Source organism: Strix uralensis, chromosome 1 (assembly GCF_047716275.1).
Source record: "Strix uralensis isolate ZFMK-TIS-50842 chromosome 1, bStrUra1, whole genome shotgun sequence".
Classification (NCBI taxonomy): domain Eukaryota; kingdom Metazoa; phylum Chordata; class Aves; order Strigiformes; family Strigidae; genus Strix; species Strix uralensis.
The window spans coordinates 122961934-122976601 of record NC_133972.1 but is presented as its reverse complement, the minus strand read 5'-3'; the positions used below and the strand labels follow the sequence as shown (position 1 = coordinate 122976601).

The 14668-nt window shown below is 44.7% G+C and overlaps 1 long non-coding RNA gene across 3 annotated transcripts in view; it reads right to left on the bottom strand.

The window, feature by feature from the left end:
• LOC141954155 (uncharacterized) overlaps positions 1-12549 on the bottom strand; it is a 51417-nt gene extending 38868 nt beyond the window's left edge. For 2 of the 3 annotated variants that reach the window (XR_012632111.1, XR_012632112.1), the window contains exons 1-2: positions 10935-12549; positions 10732-10809 (exon numbers count right to left, since the gene is read on the bottom strand). This is a non-coding gene — a long non-coding RNA (uncharacterized LOC141954155). Of the gene's footprint in view, positions 1-9630; positions 9799-10731; positions 10810-10934 lie in introns of those variants that run through there. The other variant, XR_012632110.1, reaches the window with a different exon arrangement.
• Positions 12550-14668: the final 2119 nt, after the last annotated feature.

Here is a 14668-nt window from a genome sequence, read left to right as displayed (position 1 = left end):
AGTTGCTTTGCTGGTGCCTCCAGAAGGCTGCAAATGCTGATAGCCAAGACTGATGCTACGAATTATATTCTTGATTCAGACTCTGTGGAGTCTCTGAGCATTTGAAGTGCACTTGTTGCAGGTGAGGCAAGCTGACCTGAGCGGGTGGGCAGGCAAAGCCTTTTCTCCTCACCGCAGTAGGGTACCATAAATACTGAGCTCACTAGCCAAAGTCCAGCCATCAGAGAACAGCCCCATACAGAAGAGAGTCAATTACTGAAGAGTCAAACTGGCCCTCCCGTGGGGCTTGGCATGTTAGCCTCCTAGAAACTTGTGAATTAATGTATGACATTTAAAAAAAAACTACTCCCCTTACCGAGTCATCTTCTAGCTTAAAACAAATATTAATACCTAGTGTTAAGTCATGGAGTAATATCTGCTCTTCCAGACAGCTTGAGAAGCCCATGCTTTGAAAGGCAGTTATTATTTTAGGCAAATTAGCTATGTTTGCTGCTTGTGGGTAAACCACAGCATGTGAAAGTGTCCCCCCATGCAGCTCCACAAGTGACTTGCTCAAGCTGGGCAGGACACAAGCCAGTCCCTGGAAGAGAGACGCAGCTCACTGGGGGCTGCAGAGCCAAGCTCTGCTGCGTGCACCCCTGGGACAGCGGCAGGGGCAGGTCCCCCCGGCACCCTAAGCATCCGCATTTTCATGGGAGAGTCTTTGTGACAGCAAGTCACCCAGGTCTGCGTACACGACAGCACTGAGCTGTGACAAGCTGGTTTACGCTAGAAGAGTTGATTTATAATGGGTGATATAAACTAACTGCAAAAAGGGCCTCATATCTCTGGGCTCACCAACTGCAGTTCAGAAGCTGCTGGGAAATGCTCTGTGAAACGTTTATCTAGATAAAAAAAATGTTCAGCCATCAGCAGATGAACTTCATTGCCATCCTCTGAATCCACAGCTTGGCAGACCTTGTACGGAGCAGCAGAGACACAAGTTGACTTGTTAGAAGGCTGAAGTCTACAGACAAACCCTGCCCCCACTGAAATGACTAAGACTTTGATTCAGTTGGTCTACTTCAGGTCTTGTCTTTGGTCTAACACCTTTGTCTGCTGAGATAAACAGGTTGGGATGAGAACTGACCCAGGGAAAAAGGGATAAACATAAGTGATCAACAACTCAAGTTCCAAAGGCTGCTTTTATTAAAAATATTAAAATGGTGTCTTTTAGCTCTTCCCCTTGCCTAACAACTAGCAGAGAATGAACTATTTGCAAGTTTTCATTTTGCCTGAAAATTTTTTATTCAGATGTTTCCACTCATTAGCAAAATGAATACCCTTGCAGTCAACCAAGACAGAGAGGACCCCTCAGCAAAGAATGGGGCAAATGAAAGCCGCCCTTGGATGAGTCTGGGTGACTGCCCACAGGATGTATCCAGGGGCTCCAAGACTGTGCTCCATGATTTTAGCACCATGGCAGCATTTACATCCATCATCACTTCTGAGTCAGCTGGCCTGAATATGTGACTGGCAAATGCAAATATGGGAGGGAATTCTGAAACAAATTCTCCTGTGAGGTCACCAGATGACACCAAAAAGCAGTCTGAAAGAAAAGGAAGAAAGCCTAGAATGAAGTGAGGGTTTGGGCCTGGAGAAGCATGGCAGACAGAAGTTGCAGAAAGGCTGGGTGGAGTCTGTGAAAGCTGGGCTCTGCTCACAAAATGCTGGCAATTAGAGGAGAAATATGCTTTTTTCATAGGAAGCTGCTCAGCTCTCAAAACTCCAGAGTGGCTCATGATCACTAAGTCCTACAACAGCAACAGTCCCAGAGCCAAATTCATCCTTAGCAAAATGCAGATTAATTTAACCTTATAGTTTTAGAAATAAAGTCACCCCTTATCGGAGGCTGAAAGAGATGCATTAGCTTCTTGAAGTCCTTCCCCAACCTGCAGCAGGGAGAAGCCAGGGAAAAGGTTTGATGTTAAAAGGAAGGCAGAGGGGAGCGCCTGGCTGGCAGGCTGTGTTTTTGCTTCAGTTCTCACAGCCATGCCCACAGAGTCCCAGGATACACAGCACGGAGCTGGCTCCTTGTAACCATGGGGAGAAAGGATAAATGGATTATTTTGGAGTGATATGCATGTAGAACTCATGCCACTGGAGAATGCAGCAAGGCTATTTTTAATGTGCTGCTTCATTTTGCACCTGCTACCATTACAGGGTTGTTTTTGTTTCCATTAGAGCCACTTGTCTTGAGGAGTTTATGACTCCTATGAAATGTGTAGTTCTGGGCTGGATCTTCGTCCTCAGTTCAGAAGCAAAGATTTGTATCATTTAAAAACAGAAGAAGGTTAGCGTGGTGGCATTAAGAGCATATGGAGGGACGTTTTGAATAATTTTATGGGGTTTTCATAATTGTAATTCCTCAAGGGCAGTTTAACATAGCCTCCTTTATTCATTCTGAAATGGAGCAACACAGGCTACAAGGACCTGTCCCTAAGGAGCTTGCAAAACCAAAATTGCATGAAGAGTCATTCTGAAGTACTTAATCAGCCACAATATTGCAATAAAATTATGAAATAAGAGATAAGAAACCTCGGCCCTTTTTCCCACTCCCACTGTGCAGAGGGCCAAGTGGAGCTCAGCATCTCTTTGAGAGGTTGAAGGCTGGTGCCTGGTGCGGAGCTGCGTTGCCTTAGATTGCACACTCCCAAATACCATCCTGGTGCAGTGCTGGGGAGAAACTCTCGCTTCAGCAGCCTGCCAGAGCCCATGAGGGAAGCTGATGTAGAAACACCATATTGTTTGCCGCTTATCCTCTGCCACCTTCTCTGACGAACACCAAAAATGTTTTGGTTAAATTGTGCTCATTTGTAGCGTGATCCCACTGAGAACAACTGTGGGCACACCTAGGTCCCTAGCACCTGGATGTCTGAAGCCTTTTGTGGTATCTCCCCAGCTAAGGCCAAGGCAAGGGCTCTGCAAATGTTCCCTGTGGCCCAGTCCCACGCCACAGGTGCTCCCATGTTTGGACAACAGCCATCTGAGCAGAGCCATGCTCTCTCCATGAAGCAGAGACAGCAGTAAGAGGATTATATGTAAGTGTTTTCTTCCTGCCACAAAAAGCTGGTGCCCTGGCAGTCTGCTAAATGGCTTTGAGGCATGGCATGCTTCACTATGCCAGCAATGATTAGTCTGGGGGCAATGGCCAGCTCCCACAAGGCACCTGCAGCACTGCAGAGCACCCACCAAGCCTGTTGGACATCCATGCTTTTCAGGCTGGGCTTCCTGGAGGCCCTCTCAGCTTGACCCCTGGCAATGCTGCCTTGCTCAAGACCGTTTGCCTGTTATCCTTTCCATGTTCAAGCTTTTGGCCAGGTTGTTTTGCAGTCAGAATAATAACAGGGAAGTTCTTATATATAACCTCCATTATTAATAGTCCTTATGAAGTCTCTCCATCTCACATATTCTTGTGTAAAACCAGGAACAGGGGCAGGCATGAAGTGGGGTAGCAGTTTGGAGCAGCTGCTCAGCCCTGCATCGGTACCAGCCTCCTTCAGGGGGGAACTGCATCCTGGGTTCCCATGAAAACAAGGTCTAGGGGTGATTTTTGCCCTGTGGAGCCCAGAAGAAATCAGAAATAATGGTGCAAAACTTTACTGCCAAATATATTCCAGATAACTGGCCCCGTGTCTTCATAAATCAAGCCAAATCCCTAAATCCAAAGCATTCTGAATTCAAGTCATGGGTTTGGGTCCTTTATCTCTATTAATTTGGACAATAAAAATGCATTATTTCCCCCCTGAATATTAATTCAATTAATTCAGACTCCTAGACCAAATTTATTTCGACAGCTCTTGCACACTCTCTCCTTGGATTTCTGCAAATTCCTGACCAGTGACTTTGCCAGCAGTCATCTTGCCTGGACCAGAAGCACGAGTGTTTAACCATCTAATTGCAACAATTTCTGTCAGGAAATCCCAATTAATTATGTGGGCAATTGCAAGTTTGCACAGATCTGGAGTTTGCAAACATTTCATCCAAAACGCGTTAACCAAGGGGGGCTGCAGGCTCCTCTCCCGCTGTATCCTAGTAAGGGAATCCTCACACTGCAGCAGTCCCACTGGGAGGATCAGACTCAGGCCACTGAGTCCTTCTTATCACGGCTGCCTGCCAAATTCTTCTTAGGAATAAGTGTCACTTTGTGGTACCTCTATTTTCCTTCCCAATAAAATAATAATTTGGCAGTGCCTGAGATGATGATAGTAAATCAGTGTAAGACAGCAGAGGTTACCGATAAATTCAATCTATTTATCAAGCCACATCACTTAGCTATGTCAGTTGCAAGCGGACATAGGCTACTGTACTCTTAAAGTAGTTTGCTCCAGAAAATGAAGTAGGTAATGTTCTCAGGAAAACAGGGAAACATGACCTCTCTTCATCCCAAGAGGGAATTACTGGGGACTGACCTGCCTCTGTTGCATTAGCATTGTATGCCGGGGCTGAACCACAGCCACCATGCCTTATGTACCAGTGTGACCATCGCCTGGACCATCTATGGCCCATGGGAGAAAAAGCAGTCCTCCCACTCTTCCTAGTACAACAACATATTTTGCACCCCCCTGACATGATCTGTTTCCCAGCACCCCAAGACATTTCAAGTCTTTCAGAGTTTCAGGGACAAGTCAGTATGGAGGCCAGCCAGTTCTACCCGTGGGCCCAGAAGCATTCCGCAGGTTTGGACTAGCAGCTGCTTTCTCTGCTGTGCTACCAAAGGGCTGCAAGGATGAGTGTCCCCAAAGGTCTTGATCTCCATCTCCTTTTGGTCCTGCAGTGACATTCACCTGATTGCTGCTGAACCCCAATCCCCACCATGGGATTGTGGCACCATGATGAATATCCTATTAGAAGTAAAACCTACAGTATAAATTATATGTGCAAATCACCCCCTCTGTATGGGTTTTACAGTGTAGGACAGCAAGATTCTCCTTGAAGTTGGGTTTACAATTTTAATACATGGCCCCCTCTTCTGCTTATATCTTTCTTTCATTTCTCCTTGCATTTTCCCACTATATTGCAGTGCTTTTCAAAGAGGGAACTAACAGGTTATCTTAAGAACAGACCACAGACTTGAAATCTGCCCTCTGTTTTCATAAAAAAGAAAAGTTTTTCAGGAGGATAATTGTATTCGGAAATGATGTGACTAAATGTTATCAGGTTGTCATGGTGATTGCAGTCTTTTAAAAAATGTCGGTATTGTGGTTCATTAATGAGCAATATATTAGCTAAACCAAACACTATTTGTCTTTTCAAGTATTATTCATATGCACTACTGAATTAAATAATTTTTTTTCTGCTGTTGGAATACTGTTCTTTGTCTTATAAACACTGGAACTGAATTCAGGCAATAAACAAGAGCAGAGATAACTTCGTCACCTTTGCTATATTTCATACCACTGTGTCAAGCTGAGCCTCACATTAACCAGTCTGCAGTAGTAGATACTGAGCATCACATTGCCAGCAAAATTACTTGCATAAGGTAGAGCTTCAGACCTGCGGTTTCTGGCACTTGAAATTTTGTTGGTCTCAACTCCAGTGTAATTCCCACCACATATCTCACCGGCATTAGGGTTTACATTTGCATGATGTGCAGAAGACAAGCTGGAATGCTGAAGCCATGCATGATTTGGGCTTGTTCTACGTTTGACCCACCCCTACTAGATCAAACCTTTAAAATTCACCTTCCAAGTCCCCTAGACCTCGTGCGGCCCCTGAGGGTGCTTTCCTTCTTCTAAATGGGCATGGAAACGCTAGAGATGAAAGTACCTTTTAGTGCTCATGTACATTTCAAGGCATGGTCTGCATTTCAGAAACTCTTTGGACATTAGAGGTCCTCCCAGCAGCTCCACTAAAACAGAATGAATCTGCCACAACCCAAGAGGACATGGCGGTTTTGGAGGGACAGTGAGGTCACACCAGAGGGGAGAACACGTATTACGATACCCTAAGAGAGACAGTGAAAACCTTTGAGAGCCTGGAGGTCTTTCAGTCCTGAAACTGTGCCATCCCAGATTCAGGCTTGATCAGGATCTTCACTACCCTCTGAGCACTCTCCAAACTCTGCACTGACACTGGAAGTAGCTCCAAATGATGCAGAGGATAAGACAGAGCTGAGCCCTGTCCACATGGACATCAATCATAAATCACACCTCTGCAAAATAACTTCAGGTGGTACTCTGTTATTTTTCTGAAATGAAAACTGTGTTTATGTTCCTGATTCTTTTGACACAAGCTAAGATGAAAATTGCAGCTCCTTCAGTCTTCCCTGGAGCCTGTTCCTGACCGAGATCTGCAGGAAATACATGATTTTGGCTACATCTCCTTGCAAAGCAAGTTTGTCAGTATGGGTTGAGAGAGCTGAAAACACATTGTTCGTATATGTCATGTTCTGTGGGGAAGAGATGACATTATCGCGCACACACTTAGCCCTTATATTATGTGCTCTTCCTCGGCAGTTCACACTAAGGTCCCATTGGCATCCCATTAGTTTTTCAAGCCTGCTAGAGGAAGATCACATTGACTGGAACATAATGACTAGCAATTGAACTAGTTAAGTCTTCCCAGGCATTTTGCAACTTTTGTTTATAGAGTTGTTTAATACCATGACTCATTCGCTTTATTTTTGTTCAGTGAGTAATATTTGGTACTTACATGTGTTTTCTTTTTGTAATATACACAGCTTTATAACATGTCTTTTGAACACAGAATCTCCCTTGTTTCAACTTTGCTCTACTTGGAATTTAAACACATAAACCCTGATATTGAAAACTCATCATTAATTAATTATGCCTAACTAATCCCAACATAGGTTATGTGTGTCAAAAGAATAGTCCTGGCTGTCCCCCTCACTGCTATATTTCCCCTCCTTCCCCCCACCACCACAAGGCTATATTTAGTTAGAGATTTAGGTTGATCTGCAATTCCCGCTGCAAATTCCTTTCCATCAGCAACTACAGCCAGAAGGTCTGAATAAGGGAAAGGTTTACACTTCAAGGGGCTTCCTGTTTCCCTGGATTTTCAGGTTTGCTACTGTTTGTAGATTGAGGCTGGTACTAGACTCTCCAGACTAAGTGGCTGTTAACTCATCCCTGTTCTGGCACTGGCATCAGGCTTGGGTGCAAAACGTTGTCTGGTTGATGGCCCTTCCAGAAATATAGGCAGTGAAAGCAAAGAAAGCATGTCTGATCCCGAAATATTTTCAGAGCAAAGTGTCAGGGAGGATAATGCTGACAGGACTGGCGCGATCTCACCAAGAAGGAGAATGAAGTAGAGGAGAGCAGTCTGTAAATCACTGTGGAGGAGAGTGCAGCGCGGGGAGAGCTCTGCGCGTAGAGGATGGACTCAGCCCTGCTTCAAATGCAGGCAGGAAAAACAGAAAGAAAAATAATATATACTCATGCTAGGTGTTCTCTAAGCTTTCCAATAGTTCTTCTTCCATAATTCTTGCCCTCCAGGCCTTGGTCATCCCCTACCCTGCAAACTCCCTCTCTCTTGGCTTTAACCTAAAGTAAAAAGAAGCAGTGAGACACAGCCTTCACTTCTTCCAGAACCCACACTGCAAAGACCATGTGCTGTCTCTTCCCAAACAGTTGCCAAGTGTGGGACAAGAGCCTTGCTTGGGGGCTTTGGAGACCACGGTTCAACCACCTCCTAACCACTAACATCCTGGGCAGAGCCTGCCACCTGTAAAACGCAAGCCTTTTATTCACCTACCTCCTGCACATGTTGAGAGGATAAATAGTTTAAAGCCCATGAGATGCTCAAATATTATGGTCCTGGGAAGCATGTAGTACTGGAGATTAGTTGGGTTTGCTACCTTATTCCTCTCCAGACTCTAAGATTTCCATTTTGCTAACTATTTCACTACAATTCATGTTCATGTTTTTACCCACTGTTGAACTGTCAAAGAGCCAGTCTGGATACTTTCAGTTTCAGCTGCATTTTAACACTTTAACATTTGTTAAAATGAAGCCAAACACTTGTCTACCTAGTTTGGATGATGTCAGCGTATGTGTAAAATGAACATGATAAAGAGTGAAGTATGGAGTATATCCAATTGCCGATTTTTTTGTCAACCAAGAGAAACAAGATAACTGTACAACAAAGTTATCCTTAGAAGAAGAATCAAGGCTGAGGTGCAGCAAAAAGATTAGCTGCACTTGTTCGCCTGCAAAATCTTGCTTTGTGGTATTACGTTCTCATCGGTAGTTGTAACAATGACACTAATCCTGAACAAAAGCCAGATGATGCTGATGACGTCTTTCATGAAATTCAGTAGGCTCAGGAGCACGCTCTACATGTATAATTTCTTTTGCCTTTGCTTAACACTTGTAGGCTTGAGGCCAAACTTCTTAGGTGTTTATCACAAGAAGCCAAATTTTCTATAAATGTCCCCAAAGAATATCCACACTGCTGACTTGAAGGGCTCGCTTTCCATATGCCCAAGCATGACAGGCCATTTGAAATGATGGCTCAAAGTGTCAGACCTATCTTTTATTTTCACAGCGTGTACTGACTGAACAGGGCTGCCACTGGCTTCCATCTCTCTCCATATTTTCTGCTTTCTATCTGAGCCCTTCTGTTGTCTCTTACCATTTTCCTATCGTGGGTCACCTGAAGTTGTATAATGTATAGCTTATATCTCAATGATGTGGAGCAGTGTTGCCACAGAGATATATACACACAGAACATGCTTTTGCTGCCACATTTACTATACTAAACAGTTTTGAAAGAGATCTTCTGCTTATAATCATATATTTCCAAATATCAGACAATATTTTGTCAAATATCTCGTAATTGCAACAAGTATAGCTAATTGCCTTTGCTCTTGTTCTTGCCCCAAACCTCCTGCATTAGCAGAATATATTTATACCAGCTACGTAATAAGTGCACTGCACTGATTGAAATGTTGGATGTGTTTCAGTTATCATTTATGCTTTACTATTTCCTTTTTCTTTATAAATTAGAGACTCTGGAAAGTGTTGGGGGTTCAACTTGATGCAATTACGATGACTTCCTAATGTTCATTTCTCTTATTATGCCTATACCTGCTGCTCAGGTTAAAAGACCTAGTAGCAGTGGTAGGTTCTTTCCAAAAGGATAGAGACAAACACTTTCAAACTATGGAGAAATTTGGTCCAGATTCAAACTTCACAGCTTGGACTTATCTCCATAATGAACTGAACCAACACCCAAGATACAAACAGCCTTGAACTCAGATCCCAGATAAGCATGTCGTGTGCAAATTCTTCCCTTAAAGCTCAGACTCATGATCTTTTCAGAAAGGGGCTTTCCTAATTTTAGATGTTACTGCCTATCTCCTCTTTGCGAGTGCGTTTGGGTGGGAGGTTACCATGTCTGCAGCTCAGCCAAGCGAACGAACTTGGTGAGCTAATCAGCTTCAGCACAAAGTCAGCAAAGTCACTTTGAGCTGCTGCAGAAGGTGAGTTGAGCCAATCTGGTGGCGTTGCCTGCACGCAATTTCCACTCGCATGATCAGACCCTGCTGTGGAAATGGTAACCCCCAGTGCGGGGGCAGTGGATAATGGCTTGTTTCTTTAACTGCTTTGGCTAGACCTGAAAGAACGTCTCTGCCTCCATCCCGCTGTGGTACTCAAAATGCCATCAACTTACACCAAAGCAGAATTTTGTCCCGTCTGTAACTGACAGGGGACTGATTGACAAAGTCCAGTCTATTTGTATCCCTTAGTATATTTGCATGATTTCTTTGTGGATACTTTTTACATGAGTCAGCTTCTGCAAAAGGAAAAACACTGGTTTCACCAAGAAAATACAAAGGTTTGTTTTCAATACCATAAAATGTCTCTCCACTCAATTATTTCTGAAGAGCTCAGACTTATGAATAAAGGGCCTAATAAGGAGTTGCCATAGCTGACATGTCCCTGGGACTGCTCTTTATTTACCATAAAGCGAGTAGGATCAGGATTTGACCTGATGGCATGACTGCTAGCATTCCTGTAAATTCCAGTTGCAATTCCTCTTTCACATATAACTTCGCTTTTCCCAAAGAAGCCTGTCTGGTGTTTTATTTTTGTGTTTGGGCAGACTGGCGTGTTGTCTCTGGCTTCGCAAGGAATGCCGAGGTGGAACAGACAGAACACCAGCTCTGGGGGAAAAAGAAACGGCCATTGCTTTGGCGTAAGCCTCCTGCCTTTTGTCAGCTAATGTCCTACCTCTGGCAGAGAGGCATTTTTTCCCACCCACTTTGGCCTTGATGGAAACTAAAGGAAAACAAAATAGATTGGTATATACCTGGTCTGTAGATCATCGTGTCCTTCCCCTACTTAGTAAATGTTTCTTTAATTGGCTTAGTTAGCCCCTCTCACCTTTCAGCACTTCAGGAATGACTCTTTGAAGAGAGCCATGTACAGAGATTTAGTTGACATTTAGTGACACTAGGCTCTGCAGTCTCCAAAATATGACTGATGTCACTTGTTATGTTCCCTTGGGTCTCTGGGGACAAAGTCACTCTTACCCTGAAGCATGCATTGACAATCTCAAGATAACACTTCTTTGACAGAGTCAGGGGCCCTGTTCCAGGGTCTAATGTAATCTCTAGAAAGTTTCCAATCTGGGCATTGTTTGTTATTTATATTTCATATCTGGGGTTTGTGTTTGCCTTGCTGTGATTTTCATATGAAAGTTGCTAATAAGAATAAAAATTCATACCTTTTTCTGCTGGATGGATATGCTGGCAGGTCTATGCTCAGATGGAAGAACCTTCAAGGTGAAGAAATTCAAACTAACCTAGGAAAATAATCACGACATGTAATCTTGTTCTGCAAACAAAGCCACTGGCACTGAGAAGACTGGGGCTGAGGCGTGAATGAAACTGAATTTTACTCGTAACTAAATTAGTCTCTTAAACTCACTTTACCGTGTAGATACCCTTCGCAGCACCAGGAGAGGAGTTCATGAGCAGAGCGAGATACTCTTTGGTTTATTCCGTAGCCCTGAAGAGAGGTCTGGCTTTATTACTGCTTCATTTTGCCTTTATCCATTACTTCATTTTATTTTCTTCGCCCAGACAAATAAGTGGAGACAGCGGCAGGCGAGCTGCTGCTGCCCCCCTCACAGGGAAGAGGGCTTTGCTGCCAACCTTTGCCTCGCCTCGGGTGGTGGTGGTGGGGCACCCAAAACTGCCGAGTCTCGGAGGCGCTGGGGGCGCGGCGGGGCGCCCACGCGTGGCGTGGGGCCGGCGGGGCGAGGTGCGGCGGGGGCGACCGGCACACGAGGGCGCTCGCCGCAGGGCTCGGCGCTCGCCGCAGGGCTCAGCCCTCGCTGCGGCGATCGCCATCGCCCCGCACCACTGCTGCCCGCGCTTCGTCTCCGGACCCGCCGCGTGTTGTTTTTTTTTTTTTTATTCTTTTTTTTTTTTTTTTTCCCTAACGACGACTTGAGTATGATTTTCAAAGAGGAGTGAAATAATAGTTTGTCTCTTGCAGACCAAAGGCTAAACCAACTGATAAAATTCAGCTGCTATCGGGGATAAATGCAGCGGAAACTGCCAAAACAAGCCTGACCTCCCCTCCTGCGGTGCGCACCGAAGGGCTCCCCCGGGGGCTGGGCGCCCGGCGGGGAAAGAGGCGATGTGCCATGAGGATCGACAGCTAGCCCTGCTTTAGTGCACTCTTTTAATATCAATTTGATTATCGAGGTTAATAATTTCTTGGCGGCAGCGAGAACTTGAAGAGGCAACACGAGAGTTTTCTATTTTTTTTTTTTTTTCTGTTCTACCATTGATGAAACTGCAGGTTGGTAACAGCCCTCCCCTGTCGCTCTCTTCCCTGGGCAGTGTCACAGCTGGAGTGCTCCCCTGGGGAAGTACGGCGATGGGCTCTGGTTCAGAAGGAGCGATTAGTAAGTACCCTGTAACCACCGACCTCTCGCCAAAGCACCAGAGAGCGGTTGGAGGTCACGGAGCGTCCATGAGCAGAAACCTGAAATCTGCTCACTCTGTATGAGCTTTTTTAGACAAAGAAAGTAACAGAGCAGCCTGGGATGGAGGGAGGGGGTTGCATGGAAAAGTAAGACGTTGAATAAAGTGTCTCCCTGCCTCTACCGGAAGAAGCAGTTAGGTTAAAATTGGCTCTGTGCTGCAAGATTTGAAATTACCCTAATTTCTGTCTCTTGTACAGAAGCCCCAGGTCTGCCTAAGTTAGGCTCTCTAGGTAATCTAAAGTAGCACTGACAGCTGAGGGCAAAGGTGGCATTAAAGATGGTTTTTGTGCATGCTGTGGGAGGTGTTCAGGTGGGCTACTGTACAGCAGGGTATTTGGGTCATTGCTGTGGAGGGACCACATCATCAGACATCCCTCCAGGTGAGTATCAGTCATGGTAATAAAGGCTTCCTATGTGAATGTGGACTGTTTGCACACACTTGCTCCTTGCTTAGCCCCCAGGAGATTTTGGGAAAGACAGGAGCAGCTTGTTCCTGCCACCTTTCTTTCCTTGGATCCATGCAGCAACTTAGGCTGCAGGTGAGTAGGAGATGCCTGTGCCTTACCATGTGCACAGGGTAAGGTCAATGCTTCCACAATATGTTGGGTCTACAGCACATGGGCAGGCTATTGTACTGTTCATGGGATGGAGGTCTGGTCAGGTAACGATGGAGGATCTCAGCCCTCCCCTGCCACTGGATATGGAAAAGTTGATCGCCACAGACTTAAAGTGTCACATCAGGTGTGAAAAGTAAGGTGTGTGCATTGGATAACATGAAAACAAATGGAATTGGAGCAGATTCGTGGGCACTACAGGGTGTCCTGTTTACCCTTGAGTCATGAATCGGTGTTCAGTGTCCTTGTGTAATAAAAGGGGGCGCACACGCACGCAATAAGTTTTCAGAATAGACCTGAGTGTGGACCTAAACAAAGAGTGAAATGAAACAGGAAGCAGGACCTGAGTGTGTGATGTGGTTTACTTGGTCAAGAGATGTCCACCTCCCTCATCTTGAATTCCCAAGGCAGAAGTCCTCCTGCAGACTAATCCTGGTCAGCTGCTTGCATAGGACATCCCTGTTTTCCACCCTGTGAACCAGAACTGGAGTGGGGAGGATGGCTAGTGTGAATGGATGCACAGACTGAGAATACAGAAAGCACCAGCAATTTCCTAGACGTTTTTGTAGGATAGTTTTTTGTAGGGTGGTTTTTGCATGCAGGTGCCTTTGTGTCACCTAAAATGGAGCAAGACAAGGTACATAAGGGACATAAAGGCATCTAAGGGATGCGGACATCTGCAGGGTTTGGCAGCAGCTGGGATGCAACAGAGTCTGTTGAGGAACTAGGGTATTGCCCATAGGTACTGAAGAGGCGGGTAGGTGTCACAATACCTTTGCAGTTCTATGCCTTAACTTCCCAAGTAAGGACTCCAATAATAATTCTGTCACAAAAGCAGCTCATATCCACTTATGACGAGTTTGTGTGCCTTGTATGACTTGCTTTTTGTGACTGTCCTGGCTGTCCATTCCCTGTCAGTTCACGAGCACTAGGTTTGCATCTCCTTTCCTTCCAGAGCACCCAGGCTTGGTGTCTGGAGCTGATATTGCATGTGCCTATAACTGGCCATGGGTAGGTCCCTCTATTTTCTGTGTATGTTATACCTTTGGGTGCATAAGATGGGCAGAAAATCCAGGCAAAGAAAGTTTAATAGTAGTTTGGAGAAAAAGGATTTCCCACTGCAAAAATAGACTTTTTTCACAAGGAATTTAGGGTTGCCTCTCCCAGAGATGAATGCATAAACTGTGAACATTCTTTCACTTGCCTACTGCCACATGAAAGAGGCAGTGGGAATGAATCCCCAGTCTAGTTCAAGTTAAATTAAAATACATTCCAGTAAGGTGTCTCTCTGTGTATTTTTTATTTTTAAGTTGCAGTGTTCCCACTGTTACTGGAAAGACACTTGTAAATAAACACATTCCCAGCCTTGCTCCATTGCTTTCTATGGACACAACTGCCAGGGGTTGCATTTCTGTCAGAAACACTCCTATTACACTCTGTGGTTGTTTCCCAAGAAATCAGCATGTTGATTGTAGAAGGATTCTTCACATTTTCTGGAAAACACAGCACATCATTCTTGTATGATCCTGAAATTAATGTTTGTAAATTGTCTGGGAGATGAACCAAGCTGTCATTTTTAGATGCTGTCACAATAACAATCCATAATGTCAAAACACCATCAATTTCTCATCATGTACAAAAGGAAACTGTGCAACGGTATTGATTTAACTCTGTTTGCTGTCTAGACCAACACCTACCTTGATAGCTCCTGAAGGGATGCTTGAAAAATGCTTTTTAACATTGATTTTTAATGATGTGGCATATTCCATGAGGATTTATACCTGGGGCTGAACCAACAGAGTGATCAACTGTGCCTTGCTGTGATTTTAGTATGAAAGTTGCTACTAAGAATAAAAATTCATACCTTTTTCTGCTGGATGGATATGCTGACAGGTGCCATATCTAGAATAAGACAGCAGGCTGTATTGGTTAATCTGGAAGCTGTATATTTGATATTAAGGTTTAGTGAGGTCATGATCAGTCACCATCACTCATGTTGAAGGGAAGAAATGGGATGCTGAAGGCCCAGAAGTCAGGAACAGAGAGCTGTT